Here is a 26,131-nt window from a genome sequence, read left to right on the forward strand (position 1 = left end):
TCATCTTTCAAATTTGAAGCATCACACTTATGCTCAAATATATTCAAGCTTTCATTTCATATATGCTCATCATTTAGCCTCTCTTTTAATCAGGAAGTAGATTAAATATGCATGTTTATATTACTTTCTTTATCATTTTAGTTCAATCATAGACTAAATATAGTATGCTAGGATAGTATTCATACTAATCTTGTCATCTTATCATTTAGTTTATTATCATACATAGCTTATAACACATTTCATTCTAAAAATCTATCAGAGGATCCCTCGTTCTTGCATTTGCCATCCCTGAACCATTTTGCTCAGTAATCTGAGAGCAAAAACATTGGTTTGAAGGACATTGTGAGATAGAGAACCATGGGACCCTCCTTGGGAAGCTGAGTAATACGTTATTACTCCATAGCTTGCATCAAGAAGTCATGTGTGTGTGTGTGGACTAGTATTAACTAAATTTTCACATATTAAGTTCTATCAACCCACTTTTCCCGTATACATTTCTGGCGCCCACCGTGGGGCCCGACCCCAAATATCACATCGGTTTTTGAAATTAACCTCTTTTGCAGACACGCGGGAAAAATGAAGTAGCGCTTTCAGTTCACAGTTTAGCGCATCCAGTAAACAGTCTAGCGCATCCAATCCACTGTTTAGCGCGTGGGCATTATACTTTAGCGCGTGCAGTTCACAGATTAAGCGCATGACTCCTTCTAACACTTTTTTGTAGGTCTCGACATGGGCAAATCACAGAGTAGCGCAGACAATAACCAGAGTAGCGCATATGATCCACAGTTCAGCGCTTTTAGTCCATCATTCAGCGCGTGCGATTCAAACATTAGCGCATCAAATTCAAAATTTCCCTGCAGGTCTTAGCAAAACCAAAGAACCGCGCTTCGAAGTTACAAAATAGTGCATTCATTGAACAGTATAGCGCAGAGGAGCATAATTTTAGCGCATCCAACTTTTATTGTAGCGCGTACAGTCAATTCTGTAGCGCATCACAGACAGAAACAAGAAAAAATTTTGTAACCGAATTAAAATTTTAGACTTGTAGAAGTCCCCCAAATCACCTGACGCTTTATCTTTGTTGTTTGCTTGCAGGATGCTAACAATTTCTTGTAGATAGAGCGGAGGATTTTAAGTTAAAAACGATTTCTTTTGTTGACCTACAAATCGGAAATTTTGCTTTGCTGACCATTTCTTTTCTATAGATCAGACAATCTTTTCTTTTAAAAGTTAAAAAGAACAACATGCTTGTTGGAGCAACATCTCCAAATAGAAATTAGAAAATCATTGTCTTGAAAGCTAAAAAAAACAATTGAATGCTCTGTCTCGAAAGTGGTAGGAATATGCTCTCCCCTTAACTGGGTGATCAAAAATCCAGCCCACTCTTACAGCTTTCATTATTTCAAGCATTTACATCCTTTAGCAGGCCTGCCTTCCTGAGGAGTTGCAATCAACTCTTAAAGTCGTTTATGGCCGGTGTGAAGGGAACGACCTAAGTGGGGAACGGCTTTGACGCCAAGAATTCCAACCCACTATAATCAAATGTGAAAAGTGACAAAAGTCCTTTTCAACGGTTGCGCGCAGTGATTAGCCTTCCCCCAGTATCCTTGAGATACGTAAAGCCTTTGTTCTAAAGGTTGGGAAGCCTCCTGAGGGAGTTTCTCACTGACGGCCGAACGGGAAGCCTGATTACGAACTTTAGTATTAGAAACTTTGAGCTGAGTCAATAACCGAACATTTGTAACATCATAGTGCAAGGGTGGGGAAGAATCCGCCCCCAAGATTACTCACCATATATCTCCCAAGATAACTACTCAACTGTGAAGCAATTCACTCTAGGTTAATTTCTGGCAAAAGGCAAAAAAACGGGCGCCCTCTAGGGGTGACACGGCTGTTTGAGCTGACGGAGTATCGAGACTAGTGGGCTATGATGTTATTTATGACCCTTGAATAAAGAGTCTTTCTGAAGTGTATTACTTGTATCCAAACCTGTTAAAACATTGGGGATTTGAACACATCCTCGCAGAACATACACTTTTTGTTAGATTAGGCAAAATGGTTGTACTTTTTGTGTCATGCTTGCAGTTATTACTTCAGAAAATCATCCATCGCACTTGAAAATTTGTCAACAAAAATCAAAAACCTCGAGAAATCACCCAAACAGAAAAATCAGGGCAGTCTAGCGCATAAGAACAACATCTTAGCGCGTGGAACACTTCTATTAGCGCATCCAAACCTCACATTAGCGCGTGAAATTAAAACAGTAGCGTTTTATCCTCAGGCAAAAATAGTCATAATCTTTTAGCGCATCCACAACACAGTCTAGCGCGTATCAGCAATCCCTTAGCGCGTGAGAACCAAGAATTAGCGCATATACTCCAGCAACTAGCGTGTGTAAAGCCCAGTGTAGCGCGTAAATTTTTCAAAAAATTCAACAATGAATTTCAAACAGTCCTAACTTTAGCGCGTGGAAGAAACAGCTTAGCGCGTAGAAACCATATTTTAGCGCTTATACTCCAGTAGTTAGTGCGTGTAAGGCCTAGTATAGCGCGTAGATTTTCCCCAGTTAAATAAAAAAATTTCAAAATCCAAATTTTAGCGCGTGTATAGGGGTAGGTTAGCACGTGTGCTTATTCCTTTAGCGCATCAGAGAAATTTATTAACGCATGTAAACTCTGTTTTAGCGCGTGATCCTAGGCCAAAAAACAGAGAGTCCAAAACTGAAAAATTTTGAAAAATTTCAAAAACATTTTAGAAGACTTTTTTTATCAAAAATCATCTTTTATCAAACCAAAGTGACAAAAACAAACTATTCAAAACTTTTCTCAAGCTAAATTTGTGTTAAACAAAGTTGTCTGAATCCTAAACAAATCGTGCAATAGAGGATGTCTCTCCTATCATAATCCGGAAAATTTTCATCATCAGTGTCATCAAAATCCTTTACCATCTTACGGATTTCTATCTCAAAAACACTTGTTTAAAATTCTCAAATCGTCAAATCTAGTTTCCATATCGAGAAGCTTTTATCCATATCATTTGACACGCTTTGTCGGGAAGGGGCATCTAAACCTTCGCTCTGATAATGTAAGATTTGAAATTTTCAAAACAAGAATCAACTGAATCCAAACCAATCAAAGGAAATCATTGATCACTCTTGCATGACTAATCCCCTTATTCTGAGAAGAAAGAACCTCTATCGTAACATCACGTTGAAGAAACGACAACCTAGTTTTTCCAAATTCATCAAGAGAAATAAGTTTTTATACATCAATCGTCAACTCTTCAAATCCCATCGGGTATTCCTTCATCACGTCAATTGTTATATCCAAAACAAATCTAGCGAATTTGACAAGGAACCCTTGAAGACAAGAGCATACTGTCAAAAGTCTGCTTTTAATCAAACCATAAATCGAGGCAGGAAAATCAATCCAGCATTCTTGCCTGACGAGTGCATCACATATAACACATCTCGACCAGAACCACCAATGCCTGAGCAACACATCGAAGAGGCTTTTGTTCCTTTCATCATTGAAAGCTTCTACTAAAATGTCTGTCACTCGCTCTCAACGAGATAAACAAAGCGAGACACACGCAGAATCAAGTATGAATCGCAGATTATCAAATCCTTTTGAAGTTCCACCCGTAGAAGAACCTGAAATTACTGACGCACTTCTTCGGGAATGTCAAAAAAATCCTTCCTTTCAAAAACTTGTCGAAAAGCTTATGGAAAATGACAAGGAAAAATATCTGTTGATGCTCACAAGTAAAGGCATTAAACTTCCAGAAGATTTCGACCCAAACATTTTTCAAACTGGTTCTCGACAATATACATATCAAGAACAACACAGAGAAGAAGAAACTCGCATACCTGAACAACATAACTTTGAACAACACATTCCAGAACAACGCATACCAGAAATGCGTATACCTGAGCTAGAGACACCAGAGCAACATATACCATTTACCACACCTGTTCAACTGAGAACCAATACAAGGCAAGAACTTTTTCCTCGACAAGACAATATACCCTTGGTGGCCCTTACTCAACAAATGCAAATGTTGCAAAGGCAAATGCAAGATATGCAACAAGGGACAATAGTGCAGTACTCTTTAAACGAGATCTGTCCTTATCCATTTGACCAAAGCTTAAACATGGTGCCTTTTCCTCCGAACTCGGACGTTCCCAAATTTGATAAATATGATGGGAAAAGTGATCCCAGGGATCATGTTCGCGAATTTTGCACACTGAGCCTTGAATTTGCTCATGATGACACCTATTTAATGAGGTTATTCCCCAGAAGCTTGGGAGGGCAAACCATGGAATGGTTATCCAAAATCTCACCACCAGTCAGATCATTTGATGAGTTGGTTAACAAATTCATAACCCACTATTCCTACAACATCCAACATGCCATAACCATGCTAGATGTTTGTAATACCAAGCAAAAGAACAATGAAACATTCATGACGTTCCTTCAATGTTGGTGACGCATGGTCTCCAGATATCCTTGAGATATTCCTAAAAAAGAGAAAATTGAAATCTTCATTGATAACTTGAACGGCGAAATGAGTTACAGACTAAAACTTCAATGCATACCATCTTTCGCTAAATTGATTGAAAATGGCATTCAAGTGGAAGAGGCGTGTGTCAAAAAGGGAACACTCAAATTTTACAAGGAAGGAACAAACTCATCAAACTACAATAACCAAAACAACACCAACTTGGACAAATCTCGCTTTTGGACTCAAAACATAAACGAAGGCAACAACGAATCACATGATCCTAAATCAAAGCAACCAGTGCTTGCATTATCTGGAAATCCCCAGAACACGAAAAATACTAAAAATGCTGCACCAAATGCTAACACATATACACAAAACACTGATCAAGGACAACTCAATACAAACAACACCAACGATACTCAAAGCAAAAACATGAATCCAGGACCTAACAACAATTCACACAACAACACGAACAACTTCCAAAAGCACATCTTCACACCACTGGGACAATCATTAGAATCCGCATTCAGAGAACTTTTGGCAAACAAGATTCTATCTTTGCCTCCAATCAACAATTATGAACCCCCAATCAAACCACCTTGGTGGAATGATTCACACTATTGTGATTTCCATCGCAATAAGGGTCATAGAACAAACGAGTGCATGAGATTGAAACACATAGTACAAGACATGATTGATCGAGGTGACTTAACGGTTGATGGACTTAAAACAAATGGTGATCACGAAGCCTTTAAAAATCCTCTCCCAAATTACAACAAAGATGGAGCATCCACTTCAAATGATACACGCAGAGCTCACATTAATCACATCTACAACAACACCATCAACCACATATCAGCTGAAGATCATCAAATAAATGTCATCACCATCCGAGATCAGCGTGATCATGAATCTGTCAATGTCACAACCCGAACTTAGAAATATGTCTTGAAGGGACATACTGCACCTGTAACTACCACACCAAAAATCCAGTATGACTTGGTTAGCCAACTACGCAAGACTCCAGCTCAAATATCTATACTAGAATTACTGAAACTATCACCGAAGCACAAAGACATATTAGAACAAGCACTATTGGAAACAAATGTACCTCAAAATCTGGATACAAACAGATTTCAAGCTATGGTTGCCCATATGACGGGACCTCATAACCTCACCTTCTCAGAGCATGACAATACCTCATTGAGTCATCCACATAATACTCCTCTCCATATTGAAGTCATTGTTTGCAAACACCAAATCAAGAGAGTCCTAATAGATGGAGGAGTCGGCCTTAATATATGTACTTTAAAGCTTATCCGTGCATTAGGCTTCTCAGAAGAATCTATTGATCCTTGCAAAAAGATTACCATAAAAGCATATGATGATGAAGAAAGGTCCTCTAAAGGCACAATGATATTATGTATTCAAGTGGGCCCCGTACAAAAGGATACTATTTGTCAAGTCTTAGATATTGATCTAACCTACAATATTTTGTTAGGATGACCCTGGATACATGAAATGCAAGCTGTACCTTCTACATATCACCAGTGTGTCAAGTTTCCTTATGATGGACAAGAAATTTCCATATCTGCTGATCACAATCCATTTCAACATTGCAATACAATGGGGGCAGCCCAGGACAGTTTGGTTCCTCATAATAGAGAAAAGCAACAATCTTCAATATCAGATCCACTCACAGCAAAATCTAACTCCTTATGGGGAGACTTCAAGCAGAAAATGCAAATCAAAGACCAAGGCATAGGAGAATACTCTCTAGAGCCTTTATGCTTGGCCAAATTGCCAACATCACCTAAATCACATGGTTTGCCTACTACATCAACACAACTGGCCACTCGGCCCATCACTAAATTTGATGGTACCTTCATCCAATTAGGTACTCTGGCACATGAATCAGAAGACAAAGATGTTCTTAGCTGGTTATACAAAGATGAGGAAGAAAATCATAGAGCAGCCGCTCTAGACATTGTTCTACCCACACACCTGTATGGAAAAGGCTACTTAATCATGAACCAAATGGGATATGACGGTAAAGGACCTATTGGCAAACACAAAGAAGGAGTCACTGAACCTATAGATCTTCCTTCACAACCTAGCTTCACAACCCAGCAGAAACAAATCAGGATTGGGTTCCAAGCTCACGTTCCTATTAAAACGACCGACACACCTACCTATCAAACCTCAATGGAAAGTAAAGACAAAGTACAAAGAAGAATCCTGGCAGGAAGCACTCTTTGAATCTGCAGAAACAATCCGCAAGGCACGGGAACGTCAAGATCAGAAGTTACATCAGGAAAAGCTTCTAAATCATAAGAAGGCCCTAGCTGCAGCAGTAGCTCATATTCAGACACCAGTATCTCCAGAACGAATCATGTCATCTCCAGATACCGTTATTCCTCCTCGAGGAAGCACAGTCTATGAACAAATTCAGAAAGTAGAGGATGGATCTGACACAGAATCAACAAAAACCATCAAAATGGTATCCATCATCAAAGATTTGTTTTCACCCTACAACATACCTGTTTACAGCACAGATAGAATCTGGGATGAGGCCTATGAGACTGATTCCAATGAATATGAATGGGGTACCTGCTCCAATGCTACTACAGACATCTCTAGTGATACTGATTCTATATCTATCTCCCAAGAAGAACATAATGCAGAAGATAGACCTCTGGAATTTGGACCACAGAATATCTATGACGCCGAGGAAAGCGAACAGGAACATTATGAGCAAGTATAAGTAGAAGATAATACCATCAAGGACCTTGACAAAATCCTGCACTTCTTTAAAACCAAGAACCGTCATGATGAAAACTCTATCCTAACACTCACAGTAGCCAAACTTGATCCACCTAATGATTCCTTACCACTTGTCTTTCTTGACCTCATCGACTGGGATGAACCTGAAATCCATAATATACCAATTTTCCCAAATGACGAATCTATTATCCATTACCTATGTACCGTAAATCCGGAAACAGGCTCTACCAGTGAACAAAATAACGATGTCTACAAGCCAGGGAGTGCCAAGTCTCTCAGTCACAAAAATGAACCAGATAAAGGATCGGATGCTGAAAACCAGTCAATGGTAGCTCTAGATCATAAAAAAGTAAAAATAAAGGACGCATTGGAGGGTGAAAACCTTTTTAAGGCACCTAACGATGGGAGACTTGACACTCTTCCTAAGCACTTTCATGAGCGATCACCCATATTGATTGAGCCCACTCAATCAATCAACATTGGTACCACAGAAGCAATTAGGAACCTACACCTTGCAGAATCTCTAACAGAGGAAGAAAGATCAGCGTTCATCATTTTCTTTAAAGAACAGCAAATCAACTTTGCTTGGTCATATGCTGATATGCCTGGAGTGGATCCACACTTAATCATGCATCATCTGTCCATTTCTACAGGAGTTAAGCCAGTCAAGCAAAAGCTACGAAAGATGAATCCACAGGTGGCACTCATGGTCAAAACTGAACTAAAGAAACTATTAGACATCGGATTCATCTGACCCATTGATTATGCGGAATGGGTTTCCAACATCGTTCCAGTATCAAAACCAGATGGTAGTATCAGAATCTGCACTGACTTCAGAGACGTCAACAAAGCTTGTCCAAAGGATGACTTTCCTTTGCCCAGTATCGACATCATTGTAGATCTCACAGCGGGCCATGCCATGCTCTCACTAATGGATGGTTTCTCAGGCTATAACCAAATCAAAATCGCCCCAGAAGATCAAGATAAAACTGCGTTCACCTGTCCTTGGGGAACGTACTGTTGGAATGTTATGCCTTTTGGCTTAAAGAATGCAGGGGCCACTTATCAAAGAGCAATGACCACAATATTCCATGACATGATGCACACATTTATGGAAGACTATGTGGATGACTTACTAGCTAAATCTTTCACCAGAGCAGAACATCTTGGCATCCTAACAAAGATTTTTGATCGATTGGAGAAATTCCAAGTCAAGCTTAACCCTAAGAAGTGTGTCTTCGGGGTTACATCAGGCAAGTTACTAGGCTACATAGTCTCAGCTAAGGGTATTGAAGTAGATCCAGCAAAGGTACAAGCCATCATGGACATGCCACCACCAAAGAATATCAGTCAACTCAGATCTCTACAAGGGCGACTTCAATCAATCAGGCGATTCATCGCTCAGCTAGCCGATAAAAGTCTACCATTTAATCTTTTACTACACAAGAATGTACCATTCAAATGGGAGGCTAAGTGTGCAGAATCTTTTTACCAAATCAAACAGTACCTAATGAATCCACCAGCTTTAGTACCTCCGGTCGTAGGAAAGCCTCTTATTTTATATATCTCAACCACAGAGATATCATTGGGGGCATTATTGGCACAAGAGGATCAACAAGGAAAGGAACGCGCCATATATTACATCAGTAGAACGTTGAATGGCTATGAACTCAACTATACATTCATTGAAAAGGCTTGCCTAATAGTGGTATTTGCATCACAAAAGTTCCGACATTATATGCTAGCACACACCATCAAGCTAGTGGCAAAAATTGATCCTCTTAAGTATCTACTCAGCAAGGCAGCTCTTACCGGCCGATTGGCTAAATGGGTCATGATTCTCAGTGAATTTGACATCCAATACACAGAAAGACGAGCCATCAAAGGACAAACAATCGCAGATCAGTTAGCCGAAGCACCCCTACCAGGAAAGCACACCATGGAGGTGGAATTTCCAGACAGAGATGTTCTTGCTCTTTCTAGCAAACAATGGACCTTATACTTTGACGGATCCTATACACAACATGGTTCCGGTGCTGGTATTCTATTCATCACTCCTGAAGGACACACTATACCAAGATCATACAGACTTATGTTTCCATGCACCAATAATGTGGCTGAATATGAGGCACTGGTCATAGGCATCAAAATGGCTGTAGAATGGAAAATCACAGAGTTAAAAGTCTATGGGGACTCACAACTGGTCATCCATCAAATCAACAATGACTATCAAACAAAGGACGACAAGCTCTTACCCTACAAGCGAATGGTGGATGACTTCAAACAATATTTTGTGCACATCACCTTTGAGCAAATACCAAGGTTGAACAACAAAGCAGTCGATGCAATGGCTACTATCACTTCATTACTACAAATTCCAGAGCAACAGAGTCATTATGAGTTCCTGGTAGAGCAACTATTCTCCCCCGCCTATGACCACTCTAAATCCCATGTTATCTATGCCTTGACTGGTTCCGATTCTCCGTTATATGGACCAATATACGACTACCTCAAACACAATATCTTACCCATTGACCAATCCTGTAACCAAAAACGTAACTTTATCCGACAAGCTGCCCGTTATACCCTTACCGCTGATACTTTATATCGTCGAGGTCTCGATGGTACTCTTCTTCGTTGTCTTGATCGTAATGATTCTGATTCTTCTTTACATGAGCTTCACGAAGGTATTTGTGGCACACATTCAAGTGGCACTACTCTTGCTAAAAAGCTTCTAAGGATGGGATACTACTGGCCTACAATGGAGAAAGATTCATATCACTTTGCCAAGAAATATCCTAAATGCCAAATCCATGGTAATCTGATACATGCACCAGCACAAGAACTGCAGCCATTTACAACATCCTGGCCCTTTTGTTAGTGGGGACTGAACCTCATTGGCAAAATTCATCCTTCATCTTCAAATGGACACAAGTTCATTATAATAGCAACAGAGTACTTTACCAAATGGATAGAAGCAGTTCCCATGACCACAGTGACCGAGAAACAAATTGCCTCGTTTATCCTCAATTATCTCATCTGTAGATATGGTATTCCAAGTTCAATTATTACAGATAATGGACGACCTTTCAAAAATCAAGATGTACAGGAACTATGTGAAAAATTCAAAAGCCAACATAGGTTCTCTACACCATATTACCCACAGGGAAATGGTCAAGCAGAAGCATCTAACAAGACAATACTGAAAATCCTCAAGAAAACAGTGAATGATGCAGGCAAGGATTGGCATGTACAGCTCAATCCAGCACTTTGGGCATACAGAACCAGCATTCGCACACCTACCAGAGCAACACCATACTCATTGGTTTATGGATCAGAGGCTATTTTACCCCTGGAGGTAGAGATCCCATCTCTCAGAGTCTCTTTGAAAGGATTAATCCCAGATGAAGAGTATCGAGTTAATCGTCTCCAAGAACTTGAGCTATTAGATGAAAGACGCCAACATGCTTATACCCATCTCAAAGCATATCAGCAACGCATGTGCAGGAGCTACAATCACAAGGTCATTCCCTGCAACTTCAAGGTTGGTGACCTAGTACTCAAAGAAAATCCAAGAAATCAGCAAGATCGAGAAAAGAAAGGGAAATTTGAGCCTAACTAGTTGGGTCCCTATGTTATCATATCAGTTTATGGATCAGGTGCTTATCAGCTAACAAATTCTGAAGGAGATGTGCTCGACGACCCAACTAACAGTATCCATCTGAAAAGGTACTATACTTAAAGTAAGCCTAGTGCACGGAAAAAGCCCAAAACAAACAAAAAAATCAAAAAATCCAGAAAAAGCAAAAGCAAAGTACAATAAAAACAAAGGGTGAAAACCTGGTAAAACAGGTGCTCTTGTGAAAGAATGGCTCCTCCATCTATATCCACGCCATTTTATCCCTACAAACACTATCGATCATCGCCCGACACTTAACAAATATCCATTCAGGACATACTTAGCGTAGTTACTATCCTAATTTGTCTATATATATCCTCTTACCACTAATCCACCATGGCTTGGAATCACTATATATATTCACATCAGGAGGCACACCCAGCTAGGGGCATATAAATCATCTCAATATTGCAAACACTCAAGACATCCAAACTAGATGCAAAACTCACCAGCATGACATCCAAAAAACAACTATGCTTCATTGCCAAACAAAAACTACACAAAACACAAAAACTACCCAGGATGGATGGATGATTTTCTAAAGTACTGATTGTTGCACTATAGCACAAAACCTTAACTAGTTTTGCATTTTGAACTTTTGGCATTATTGGATTCTCTTCCTTGTCTCACTAAATGCTTCACAGCTAGAGGTCAAGGGGAACTTCCAATATTTTCTTAGTCTTCTGTCTGGGAGGCGATCACTTGTGCTGTGTGAATACTTGCCTCGAGACATAATACATCGAATATCACTGAAGGTCTGATTCCACTTCACGCATACAAGTGATCAAATCTTGTCTGTTTACGCAATACGCACTCAGGTCGTCCTGGTTCAATTATACCTTGACGCTTGTGCTATCTTGCAAAATCAAATATCATGTAAATTTTTCTCAGATCATTATGGTTCAATTATACCATTATGCTTGTATAAATTTTCAACATATCCTAAACAAATCAATGCTTAATGATGATATCCACGAAGAAAGCAAAAATATGGTTCTATCGGATGGCAAATACAGAATGAGGGATGCTTCAAAAACAATTAGTTGCATATCGTTTTACAATTAGTTGCATATCATTTTACAATTAGTTGCACATCATTTTACAATTAGTTGCATATCATTTAACATCATTTACATCTCATAATACATTTAGCAGCATATTAAAACATACATCTCATTTTCAAGATACATCTCACAGCATATAAAAAGCATTCATCCTGCATCATGCATTATATCATATATTGCATCATCACATAAACTATCTCATATAACATGCATCCATATAAACACATCACATCGATCAAAAATGGTGCCGTATATATATCTCAAAAAATGATCAAAATCTACAAAATGTGTCTCAACACTATGTCCAGTACAAAGTATAACAAAAATCCAAAAATACAACAGAGACCCTGTTTCTCAAGTATGACTATCTCCTGACGGAGATGGTCTCGCTCCAGATGCACCCGCCCCCGGATCTCCAGGAGGGTCCTGTCTCGCTCCAGATACACTCGCCCCTGGATCTCCAGGAGGGTCCTATCTCGCCGGCCCCGTCACACCTCGGCTCTCAGATCGTGTCCCAGCAATTCAAGATCGACTCGATCTCGACTGTGCAAAGCTCTCCACTCGCCGATCTCTGGGTACTGCAGCCTCATAATGCCACCTATAATACTCTACCTCCTGCACTCTCCGTGTCAGCTCTCTAAGGGTGTCTCTCAATGGACCACCCACCACTGCTCTCTATACACTAGCCAACGCCTCCTCCGCTCGTCCGCGCCGCTCTATCTCAGTATCTCTCTCAGTGGTCAACTGAGAAATCTGCCGCTGATAGGTCAAAATCTGCGCCTGCAGCTGCTGAGCGGTAATCTGTAGGGTCCAGATCTGTGCATCCTCCACATGACCTGGCACTCGAACCCGCAGTGGTACCTGTGCTGGAGGAACCCCTCCCACTCGCCCTGTCCTCGGTACTGGAGGTGGGAGTATATCTACCCTCCTCCTCTGTGCTGGTCTAACCATCTCCTCCTCGCCCCCCACTGCAGCTAGCACCTCTGTCACCCTCCCCTCTCTCCCGGCTCCGATAGCTAATCCTCCTCTCCCCCTCTCAATCCTCCCCTGTCGTACCGCTCTCTCCACACCTCTACCTCCCTGCCTCCCTCTAGCTCCTCTACCTCCTCCATCCTCTCCATCATCTCCATCATCTCCCCCGTCTCCCTCCTCCCCATCAGAGTCAAACACTGGCCTCATCTCCTCTGGATCTGAGATCCTCGCCACTGCCCGCGCAGCAAACAAACGGGCAAACTCGTCTGTCATCCCGGCGTCCTGAATCTCTGGGGCATAGTCCCAGATCTGCCCAGCTATCCCCACAAACTCCTCCACAGCCACCGCACTGTCAATAGTCGGCCCCCAATCGGCCACATCCTGCTGTCTACGTGCATACAGGCACGCTCCCTGAGGAATCCCCTGCTGGCGCCCGAACTGTCGTAAAACTCGGGTCACCACAAACTGCTCAATGACGAAGGGGTCCTCCCAATCAGATATCGGGTCATAAAAACAAAGGGCATCTCCAGCCCATCCTCCACCCATACCTCGCAACTTGTATATGGTCTCCAGGTGACCGTATCTATATCATCAAAAACCCTCCTCCAATGCTCTAGCTTGCCCAGCTTACGCTGGACAACTAGACCTCTATAACCGTAGGCATATGCTGCACCTACGGGCCTGTCTCTATCTGTCAGTGGCCTCGCTGCTGGAATATGCTCCCAGCACCATACCTGTAATAGGGTCACACCAGCTGACAAACTGTTGTACCCGAGGTATACTACCTCATGTAAACTCCTGTATAAATGAGCCAGCATCGCTGACCTCCATGCAAACCTCCTGCCCTGCGTCGCCATCTCCTCCAAAACCAGTCGCCATCCTACTGAGAATCCCTTTGACCTGCGATCAGGACAAAGGAATCCCCCAATGAATCCTGCTAGTACAGATGGCAGCGGTGCATACCCCAAATCCAAAAACTCCTGCCAAGGGATCTCATACCCACAAACGGTGTCATCCTAAAAAATGCGGCGCAGTGCCTCTGTGCCGCCCTCCTCTGACTGCTCATAGGGAAGTAGTGCCCCTAATACAGGAATCTGCAAAATCCGGTAGCAATCCTCTAGTGTCACTGTCATCTCTCCCGTGGCAAAATGAAAGGTGTTCGTATCACTATGCCACCTCTCTGCCAACGCTGTCAAAAGCCCTCGATTCACAGTGAACCGAGGCATATCCAGAAGTGAGGTCAATCCACATCTCTCTATGATATCCAAATCTGCCTGTGACAGTCTCGGTATCAATGTCCACGGTCTCGGGAATCTCTCCCTCGACTGAACAACCCCCAATCGCTCCTGTCAAAACAAACAAAACATATCCAATATCAGTTTCCACATCAACACAAAGATATCAAAATCAAACTTACATCAACAACATGAAACAATTTGCTCCTCTACAATCAAAGTTCAAAATTCTATCATTTCATATCAACTTGTAACACAACTCAAGTTCTCAAAAACCATATCAAAACTTGTAAAACAACTCAACTACCAAAATCACATAAACTTGTAAAACAACTCAAGTTTCCCACCCATATCAGCTTGTAAAACAACTCAAGTTTCCAACCCATATCGGCTTGTAATACAACTCAGGCTTCCCACACATTGAATTTGAAACAGAGCACGCAAAAACATCATATTCTGATTAACAAAACATGTTGATATCTATACATAACTTGGAAAATTGAACATCAAAACAAGTTATGCATATACTCATCTTGGATATATTCATCAAAACATGACAGACAAACAAAACAAAATCTTCAACTCGGCCAACACTGCAAAAAAATTTCTGATGCGCTAAAACAGATCTTCAATGCGCTAAACCACCCCCATGCACTAGGTTGTTTCTCCTACGCGCTAATCTATCTATCCTATGCGCTAGACTTTGTCTACGCGCTACTCTTTTCCTCAATTGCGCTACCTAACCTGTCCTATGCGCTAGACTCTGTCTAAGCGCTAATACATCCCTCTTAGGCGCTACCCTTTTAGCCCTATGCGTTAGGTTATCCCTACGCACTAAATCCCCTTCCGTAAGCGCTACCCGTTTAGCCCTATGCGCTAGGTTAGTCCCACGCGCTAAACCCCCTTCCCTATGCGAACCCCGGCGGCTCCTATGCGCTAGGTCACACCTACGCACTAACCTGTTGACGCGACGCGCTGCCCGACGCTTTCTATGCGCTAGTCTCCATTCATGCGCTAACCTAAAAGTTTTATGCGCTAGCCTATATTTTTCGGACGCGACCTCTAAATTTAAACGTGATGCGCTACTTCACACTTCGTATGTGCTACTGTTGACCCTAGACGCGCTAAAATGAAATACCCGGACTTTGAAATTCAAAAAATGACTAAAAATGACAAAATCAAAAATCAAAAAGGGGTCAAAAACGATGACTTACTGGTGGTCCACGCGCTACTGGTTTCCGGTACCTCCGAACGCGCTCGAAACGGTGTCTGTGATAGGGAATAGGCATTTTCTCTCCAGAGCAAATTCTCTTTCTTCAAAGTCAACAAAGCACAAATGAACCTAAATCAAGCCCTTTTCCCCTTTTATAGGAGGAAAATGAAATTAGGGTTAGCCGACTGACCCTGTAATATGGTCGCGGTCTCCCCTTAACCAAAACGGTTGTAACTTATCAGGAGATGAATCAAACTGCACACTTTTTACATGCACGAAATCATACACATCATACGAACTTCATCAAATTAAATCATAAAAAATTTCAAAATTGATTCATCTACCAAGGGGGCATCATCATTAAATATCGAATCTGGGGCATCAAATCAACATCGGGGCACAACTGGCAAATCAAAAGAACGACACAAAAATTGCATTTGATCATAAAATCACAAAAAAAACACATCATTTTCTTTGAAATAACATGTGCACACACGTCACTTCAAAGAGGGGCAAAATGTAGACGTATAAAAATGACCACATTCCTAAATGAATATTTTATGTTCATTTCTCTATTTAATTAAATCTAATTTAATTAAATTATCCACATTCCTCTATTTTATTAAGTAAATTACTCAATTTATTTAAATAAAATTCACTATACCCATTTGATGAATAAATCATTTTATTCAATTAAATCCCTTCTATCCACTTTTAATTAAATTCAAATTTAATTAAATAGTTATCCTAAATTGAATAAATCCAATTTATTTAATTTCCCCAAATTGCAACCAAATTGAATTAAATTAATTCAATTAAATTCTATTATTCCCCCCATCCACTTGCAAATCCCAAAACCCTTTCTAATCCCTTCTAGAATCTTCTAAATGCTTCTAATTAACCTAACCCTCCTCTAAACTTTGTCACATCCCTAAGCAAAGGGAAGTCACTTCTCAAAAACCTTAAAGTCTTTGATAACCATTAAAGGTTTTCAACCTTCAACCACCAAAACCCTTAAAGTCTTTGATAACCTTTGAAAGCTTCCAACCTTCAACCACTTAATCCCCAAAGTCTCCAATAACCATTAATGGTTAATTCAAACCCTCCCACATGGTTAAAACCTTTGTTTTGACTCAACCTCTATCCAACCCAAGCGTCTCATCAGGCCATTAATGCTTTGACCATGATTATCTCTTAATCATTTGCACAAAGGTTTATCCTTGAATTAACTCCTAATCCAATGGGTAATCCTAATTTAGACTTGACCCTTAGCCTTTAGATAACCATGAGGTCTTCTCAGGCCTTTAATGCCTCCAACTTCTTCTCTCAACCCAATCCTATGTTGACACTTGTCACCATTTCATTGGTGCCAATTGTGCACATGGATCCCCAACTTTCAAACTTGACCCTTGATTAAACCTTTCAATCTTGACCATCCATTGCCCTGTTTATGCTATAAATAGAGCTCTCATTCCTTCATTCCTAACAATCATCTTTCAAATTTGAAGCATCACACTTATGCTCAAATATATTCAAGCTTTCATTTCATATATGCTCATCATTTAGCCTCTCTTTTAATCATGAAGTAGATTAAATATGCATGTTTAGATTACTTTCTTTATCATTTTAGTTCAATCATAGACTAAATATAGTATGCTAGGATAGTATTCATACTAATCTTGTCATCTTATCATTTAGTTTATTATCATACATAGCTTATAACACATTTCATTCTAAAAATCTATCAGAGCATCCCTCGTTCTTGCATTTGCCATCCCTGAACCATTTTGCTCAGTAATCTGAGAGCAAAAATATTGGTTTGAGGGACATTGTGAGATAGAGAACCATGGGACCCTCCTTGGGAAGCTAAGTAATACGTTATTACTCCATAGCTTGCATCAAGAAGTCCTGTGTGTGTGTGTGGACTAGTATTAACTAAATTTTCACATATTAAGTTCTATCAGCCCACTTTTCCCACATACACCCACAATCAGATGATACTACTGCAAATAGTAAGTGTACAAAGAGGGGTCTGCACATGTAGAAAGGCCAACAGCCTAGAGCTCACTGCTCAATCACAAATGGGAGTCACACTGACTACAGTTGGATGGTTAAATCCAATAAGAATGTACTGTACAAAATGGCATCTTCATATGCTAGATTCAATACCAGTGTAATGCTGATATGCTTCTACAAATAACTAACTTCACCTTTGAATGATGTCTTCGTGTATACCTCTGCTTGATCTCGCATATACTTTCACACAATCCTTTTTCACATTCCACACTTGATCTTACAAATAAGATCTTACATTTATACCATACCCTAAGACCAATTTTAGTAGGTCGGCTCTACAAGATATTACAATAAAAACATTTTACAAATAATACAATATCCGATGCAATAACCAATTTAACATGTTGGCTTAATGCATTTACAACAATAATAAATCATCTCCATAGCGTGCCATGCTGATCTGGAAAAGATAAACCTGCCGGTGAAACCCCAGATAACTTGGACCTATTTGCCGGTAAAAGCAAATATGCAAATAAGAGTATACCAATGATTATTACTTCAAAATAAAGTGTCCACATGATGTCTTCGACATTACCAAGTGTCTTCCGTGTCATTGCAGGTACTAGTGAACATTATATCCTGCCGGTGAACATTATGTCCTGCCGGTGAACCATATACTAGTAACTGTTGCACAGTTTACTGTTTGCCAGTGAATGTTGTTGGATCTCCAAAGTAGGTGTATTTAGTAGGTGTTGACATCAATGACAAAACCATACCAAAATAGCAACAACATGAACTTATTTAACATAAGAATTATAATATGCATATGTGACTACACCATTATAGATAATAATTATGATCATTTTATTAAACTAGAAAGTTATGCCAAATATCAATAATAATAATCATTCTAGCATAATTGTACTTCAAATATAAAATTTCATAATAGGTATATAATGTTAGAGTAAAATAGACAATCGCCTAATTTATTAATAAATCATTAATTAGGTCTCCTTTTACTTTATCTAGGGTTTTCATTTTGCTTCTATAAGCATTCATTAGTGTATAATGTAATCTAGTTAATCTAGTTTAATTCATATTCATTTCAATATCAAATGTTTTTCTAGATCAAATCTCAAAGTTGGATAGCCTACAATCATAGCTTTTTCTCTCTAGATGTGATTGGTGTTTTTATTGTAAGTCATTCCTAGGAGTTTTGAGGCTCGATATCAACTCCAACATTCAAATAGGGGGTTTTCATGACAAGCTCCCACCTAGAGGTTGTGTCCTCATGATGATTGGTAATCAAATAAGGAAACATTACCGAAGTATTACCTACATCTACTCATGTTGCACTTCACTCAACATACTAGTCCTATTATACCTTATACTAGGAGATCTCACTATTGCACAATGGAATTGATGCATCTCAAGCATGCTCTTTATATTTTAACAACTAAAACAATTTTTGGATCTTAAAATTGAAAAGCATGTTATTCAAGAACATAGAACTCATGAACATCATGTTTCTTGAAGATCGATACATGAAATTATATAAATTATAAATTCAAATTAGGGTTAGTGGTGATGTTAACCTATAGGTGACAAGCAAAGTAACCTCTAGATATGATGCTTTCATATCTAGATTCTAAGTTGTGATCTTCTAAAAGTAATAACTTTTCGCAATTTAATACAAAACTCTTGATCTTTGGATTTAATTTGTATGAGTTATTGTTAAACTTGTATTCACTATCAGAATCCAAAGTGATGTTATGTGGTGAAATGTGATAAGCTACATTGAGATGCTCCTACATCATATCTACACAATAATTTTGAAGAATACTTTTATTTACTACTTTTTATGTGGTGACCACATGCACGTGTTTCCCTTTGATATAATTTTTAAACATATCACATTTTTATTTCTTATACCTAAATACCTATTATCATTTAAGTATTAGAACAAAAAAGCACATTTTAAAACTAGAAATAAAATTTTGCATTTCACATTTTTACACCATGTTAATATTCTATCTATAAGTGATTCAAATCTTTACCCCAACTATAGAAAATTCTCCCCTTTAGGATATTTGTTAAAAAAAAATCCCATTTTCTAGCCTATTACCTTATAGTTATCCAATCAACCCACTAGCCTACTCCCAAAGCCATGGTAATATGACAAACAAAATCAAACTCACACAAAAGGATTGAACCAAATATCAAAGGACCAAAAACATTTAGGAAATGTCAATGAAGCTATTAAAATGTTCTAAGAATTCTAATCAAAATAATGATTAATGGGAGGGAACCAACATTTAGAATCATGATTTGGGGGTAGAACTTGAGAGAAGTAGGGGATATATGGAGCCAAGACTTAAATAACTTTATAATTAGAAGTTGAAATCATGAAGTTCACTATATAGTAGTTATTGCACCAAAGGGTTCTAGGATCTCAAAAGGTTCCACAAAGTGAGATGCAAGTTTGGAAGACAAAAATTAATCAAGCTTGTCAGTGGCTAATTTATTAGAAACACTCTCTCCTATACATGACTATTTTGATGTATATTTTTTTGTCATTTATAAAAAAAAATTAAATCCACTACATTTCCCAATTGCCAATCAATCCAAGTTTGGTCTTTCATTTTTTCTAGTTCATTTGGATCCACAACTACCATGTCCGAGCCTATTTTTAAGCATACAATACTTTCTTACGAACCTCCAATGAAGAAATGAGAAGTGTGTTTATGGTTAGTATTATCATATGCAGACTCAATTAATGGTAAGTAAGTTCCCATCTTTATTGTTGAATCTTAGATTCTACATCAATAAAAGTCCTCAAGTATTTGGTTCACTCTCTTTTTGTTGATCAATCTTAAGGTGATGGGTTGATCTATAGTCCAATTTACTTCCCAATTCTGTGTAAGGTTTTCCAAAACCTTTACATTATGATTTGGTTGACTCCAAAATGAAGCACTGTACTCGAGGATCTATGAGTTGTCAGGGAGTTATAGATCAAATATGCTTTTTTGGTTGTATTTTCCAGTTGAGGATACATTGATTGAGCCATTTAAAATCATTGATTGTATTTACTATTGTTGAAAGATGCTTTTTAAATCCCTCTAATCTTAATTTTTAAAAAATAAAACAATATGTATACATGTATTATTATTAAAACAATTTAATAATTAAAAATGTATACATATAAATTATTAAAACAATAAAAAAAAATTTAAAAACAAAAAAAAGCCTTTCGGCCCTACCTTGCTCGGGCGAAAGACTTCTTATCCCCCCTCCCGCTCTAGCTATTTTGGATTGTTGAAATAGGGGGCTAAGTGCAGTCGACGGGTATACGTAGGGTCGAGTACTACTCAACCGAGTATACCCCACCACCTGTCTTACACGTAGGCATCATGTGGTGCCACGCAAACTCAGTCGAGTAGGATTTTTTTTTCACTCGCATGAAGCAAAAAGTGTGACACAACACTATACATTCACCCCTCCCCTATAGATCCTATTGAACACATTTTCAGGCAAGAGGATGATTTAAACATATATAGTGATTCTCTCCCTCCTGAGGATGATTAATTAATGAAAAATGTTATCCCTTCTCCCAAAATTGGCAATAACAATAAGGACATCTTTGTGCAAGATATTTCTAATATTTTTTTCAATAACCTCACTATTTGGGATGAACCATTAGAAGAAGGTGTTGATTATTCTTTACCCTATGAGAGAAACTCTCTTGATAGAATCTCACCTTCCATGAATCTCAATCATTCTCCCTCTAAAAATAAAGCATCTCCCTCTCCTCAACTTGGTTCTACTCATAAGGATACCTTAGTTTAAGAAGGGATTGTTAACATCTCTTTCAAAGATCTCCCTCTCAAAGGTGAAACTTTAGAGAGTAATGTTGATCCTTCTCCTAGAGGGTCTCTTCCCCATGTAGATCCTTTGATCATAAAGGATGATATGACCTTTACTACTAATATTATTCCTTCTAAAACATCAATGCCTACTCCTAGTTTACCTCCTAAAATTGATCTTATCCATGATAAGATTTTAGTGCAAGAAGAGACTATCAACAATTCTTCCAACAATTTTGTCCATTCTTCTTCCAAAATTCATATGGACACCTTTGATATTCCTAAACCGTCTTCAATCAATTTGATACATGTGAATGAAACACCTAATACACCCCTCTTCATAGTTCAAGGTGCTTGTCCTTCTCAAAGTTATCAACGTAATCCTATCTTAGTGGTTCAAGGTGGTTATGCTAATGATTCTTTTTCCAATCCCAAGAAACTTGTTATTATTGTGCAAGGAGGTTATCCTACTAAGAGCCCTTATGAGTATTCTAATAAAATCACTAGAGAGATTTATCATATGGTTGCTTATACTTACAACACAAGAAACAATAGGCAACTTAGTCCTCTTCCAGTTACCCCAACTTCACTTCCTCCCTCTCAACCTACTCTTCCACAAGCACCTTGTATATCACAGACTCTTAGCAAGGAGTATGATCTCATTGAACAACTTAAATATAATCTTGCCAAGATTTCTATTTGGGATTTGGTTAAAACTTCACCTACTTATCATGGGATGTTACAAGATGCTTTGAAAAACTTAGATGTCCCACCTGTAGTGACACCTAATAACATGGCTTCTTTGATTGACCCTACAAACAAACTCAAAGCTCAAATTGTATTCACACAAGATGAATTACCTTCTCATGAAATCCAACATCAATATGATCCTCTTATGATTGTGGTTATTATCAACAATAGTGCTATAAGATGAACCCTTGTGGATAATGGGTTTGGCCTTAATGTTTGTCGTGTAGACTTATTGGATAAGATTAATGTGGATCGTTCTCTCATTGAACCTGCTTTTATTTCTATTCGAGGCTTTGATAATGTTGCTAAACAATGTTTAGGTGGCATAACACTGCCTATTAAGGTAGGTCCTATTATTTTACCTACACCTATTCATGTCATGCCTCATAATTTGACATATAACCTTCTATTAGGGAGACCTTGGATTCATAGCATGCAAGTTGTCCCCTCAACTTTGCATAGGAAAGTCAAGTTCATTTATAACAATAAGACATACACCTTATTAGTCGATACCAATCTTCAAGAACCATTAAAATCTGGATCTTCTTATTCAACTACTTCCCATTCTTCTCCCAATCCTCCTACTTCTTCAAATACATATATTTCCTTTAATGATCTTGTTCCTTCTAGTACTCCAGATTCTTCTACTCAATCAGAATCTCCTCCTAAGGATATCTTTCCTCCAGAAGGAGTTCTCTTGGATGATGATTGGGGATCTCTAGTATTTACCCCTACTTTTATAGGAGAGTATAGAGTATCTTGGAAAGAATCTAAGAAGGAGAAGGAGAAATCTAAGGAGGAACCTAAAGAGAAACCCACTTTGTTTAAACAACTAAGTAACCATTTTGTGGTTGCTTCTAATTTAGATAATTTTTCAAATCCTTCCTCTAATTCATATAGCACTGAGACCTATGAGGCTTAACCATCTCTTTCTGATATGGCATCCCTTTATGGTCTTTGTTTTCACATTTTAGCTAAGAATGGCTATGATGGCAATGGTTGTGGCGCAAATGAATAAGGAATTAAAGTTCCTTTATAGCATAACACACATGAAGCTTCATTTGGACTTGGATAAAATTCTTCTAAGCCCACCAAAGCATCTACAATACCATCTCTCAATGTGAATTCTATATTTAGTAGTGATGATGACCTCACCTTGATTAAATCATCTTCTACTTCTTTCAACACTCATCCCCCTCATAAGGAAATCCTAGTGATGCACAAATCTCTTTATGAATCTCCTCAAGAGATTTGTAATCCCACTTATGAGACTTTATCTTCTAATCATTCTAAAATCCTTTCTTATAGGAATAAGGCTCTAATGAATTATACTTATCCCTCTCCTAATATTTCTTCTGTACAAGAAAAGTATGATTTAGTGGCCTATTTTTCTCCTATAAACTTCTCTCTTTCTAAAGACTTTTTAACATTCATCATCTTATACATGTTTTTAATCTCACTTATAGTAGAGAATTTAACATGTCATATTCAAATACCTCATTCAATCTATCATGTTTTTAAATAACATTAATGTCTATTATACATTGTTCATCATTATGTGACATTGGTAGCTCACTTACTGGGGGCTCATTGTCATTCATGATGGTACAATTTCACGTGCAATCATACTATTGGAAGCAACATAATATCCTATTTCTATCTCATCTCTTCTCCCTATATATGGGGAGAAAGAGTGATTTTGAACATCTCTCCTTCTTAAGATAAAAATTTCCCCTTTGTGAAGTAGTGTCTTCTATCAGGATTTATTATTGACTGCAAAGGTGTATTCATATTTGAATTTCTTCTCTCATATTGGAACAAGCAATCCTAATGGGGATTTAAGTACATATCCTTAATCGAGACCTCCTCCTTGGTGTTGGAAGTCTTTGATCATTCATCAATTTATTTTCATCATTGAGAAGTATCTGTAGACACCTAAAAATGTCTCATTAATTCTACACTAATTATTCGTCTATTTAATTAAGTAATTCTTTAATTATTTGATTAAACTAACTATTTCTTCTAATCATCGCCCTTCAACACTTCTAATTATTCTATTTCTATTCTCAAATCATTTTAATCAATTAACCCTATCTCAATTATTAATTAAATATCAATTATTTAATTAATTATGACATTTTCCTTAGTTAATAATCTTTATTATTTAATTAATTCAATCTTCCAAGTTTAAATAATTTCATTTAAATTATTTAAATTAATTAACTTATTCCTCCAATTCCCCAAATTATAATTCCAATTAATTTCATCTAATTTCATTACATATTTGCCCAAATTCGAATTTCAATTAATTTCATCTAATTTTATATTTCCAAATTCACATTTCCCCATATCTGAATTTCAGTTAATTTCATGTGCATTTCAGCATTCGAATGACCAAATTCAAATCCAAATTGAAAATGAAAATCAGACTCAATTTTAAATTCCTACAACACATGCTAAATTAGAATTGATTGATCAAATCAGTTAACTCATCAATCATCCTTTTTAACTCAAAATTAATGCAGTCTTCTAATTAATCAATTCAGTCATCTCCCCATTCTATTCAGTTCACTAATCAATCAAGTGAGTTGACTAATCAATCTATTTAGTTCACTCTTCAATCTATTCAGTTCACTCCTCAATCAATTCAGTTAACAAATCAATCAATTGAGTTCATTGATCAATCAATTTCAGTTATCTATCAATCAACACTTGAGTTCTATTTCTCACCCCCTTTGTGTTGAAAATCTATAAATTCAACCTCTCTCCTCAATTCAAACTAGAATCACAAAATCAAAGCCTTCAAAACATTTGTATGCAGGAAATTGGTGCAATACCTGAGAGCCATCAACCACGCAAATTGGAGAAGAACAATGGAAGCCACGATGCAGGATGAGGGAGTTTCATTTATTTGAATTTATTCTTATCTTGTGTTAATTTCTATTGGTTTATGTTAGAAATTGCTTTGATAGTTAAGGATTTGGTGATTCGTCCTTATTTCCTATTTCTGCATTAATGATTTTTAAGCATGAAAACATTTGGTGAATCCAACGTGAACTAACAACAATTTAAAATTTTGTGTATGCTTGCAAGTTTCTATTTTTGGTAGGTTTCCATTTCTGAAAAGTTTCCATTTTTGACAGGTTTTCATTTCTAGAAAGTTTTCTTTTTTGGCAAATTTCCATTTTTGGAAAGTTTCTATTTTTGTAAGTTTCCATTTCTAGAAAGTTTCCATTTTTTGTAGGCTTCCTTTTTTGGAAAGTTTTCATTTTTTGCAGGTTTCCATTTCTAGAAATTTTATGTTTTTGGCAGGTTTCCACTTCTGGAAAGTTTTCATTTTTGACAAGTTTCCATTTTTGGCATGTTTCCATTTCTGGAAAGTTTTCATTTTTGGCAGGTTTCCATTTCAAGAAAGTTTTCTTGTTTTTGGCAGGTTTCCATTTTTGAAATTTTTTCATTTTTGGCAGATTTCTGTTTTTGGAAAGTTTCCATTTTTTTACAGATTTTTGTTTTTGAAAAGTTTTCATTTCTGGAAAGTTTCTATTTTTGGCAGTTTCCATTGTTAGCAAGTTCCTCATGTAAATAAATAAATAAATAAAAAAAAAACCTCTATTCTTTCATTTTTCTTAAATTCTTGTCTTTTAGTGTTCTATTTTATAACAGATCATTGATAAACACTAAAGCAGATTTTTGTAACCAAAGGAAGGAAATTAGGCTGGATGGTCCACCATGTGTCTACTAATGTTATTTTCTCTGCAGGGTTAAAGTAGAGAGCTTCTTTTGGTGCTTTGAAAAAGAACAAAATCAAATTCCTTCCTGTTCTTTCACAAATTGCTATGAAGGCTAAAAATGAATACCATGCCTATGTGGAGCAACATCTCCACTTAGAATAGAAAATCATTGCAATGGAAGGATAAAAAGAACTTTGTTTTTTGTGCCTTCGAAGGGATAGGTATTATGCTCTCCCCTTCAATGGGTGATCGAAAAACTAAACTCTCTTCTTTTATGCTTTCAATAAATTTTTGTACTTAGATCCTTTAGAAGGCCTACCC

The sequence above is a fragment of the Cryptomeria japonica genome, chromosome 7 (assembly GCF_030272615.1).
Source record: "Cryptomeria japonica chromosome 7, Sugi_1.0, whole genome shotgun sequence".
Lineage (NCBI taxonomy): Eukaryota > Viridiplantae > Streptophyta > Pinopsida > Cupressales > Cupressaceae > Cryptomeria > Cryptomeria japonica.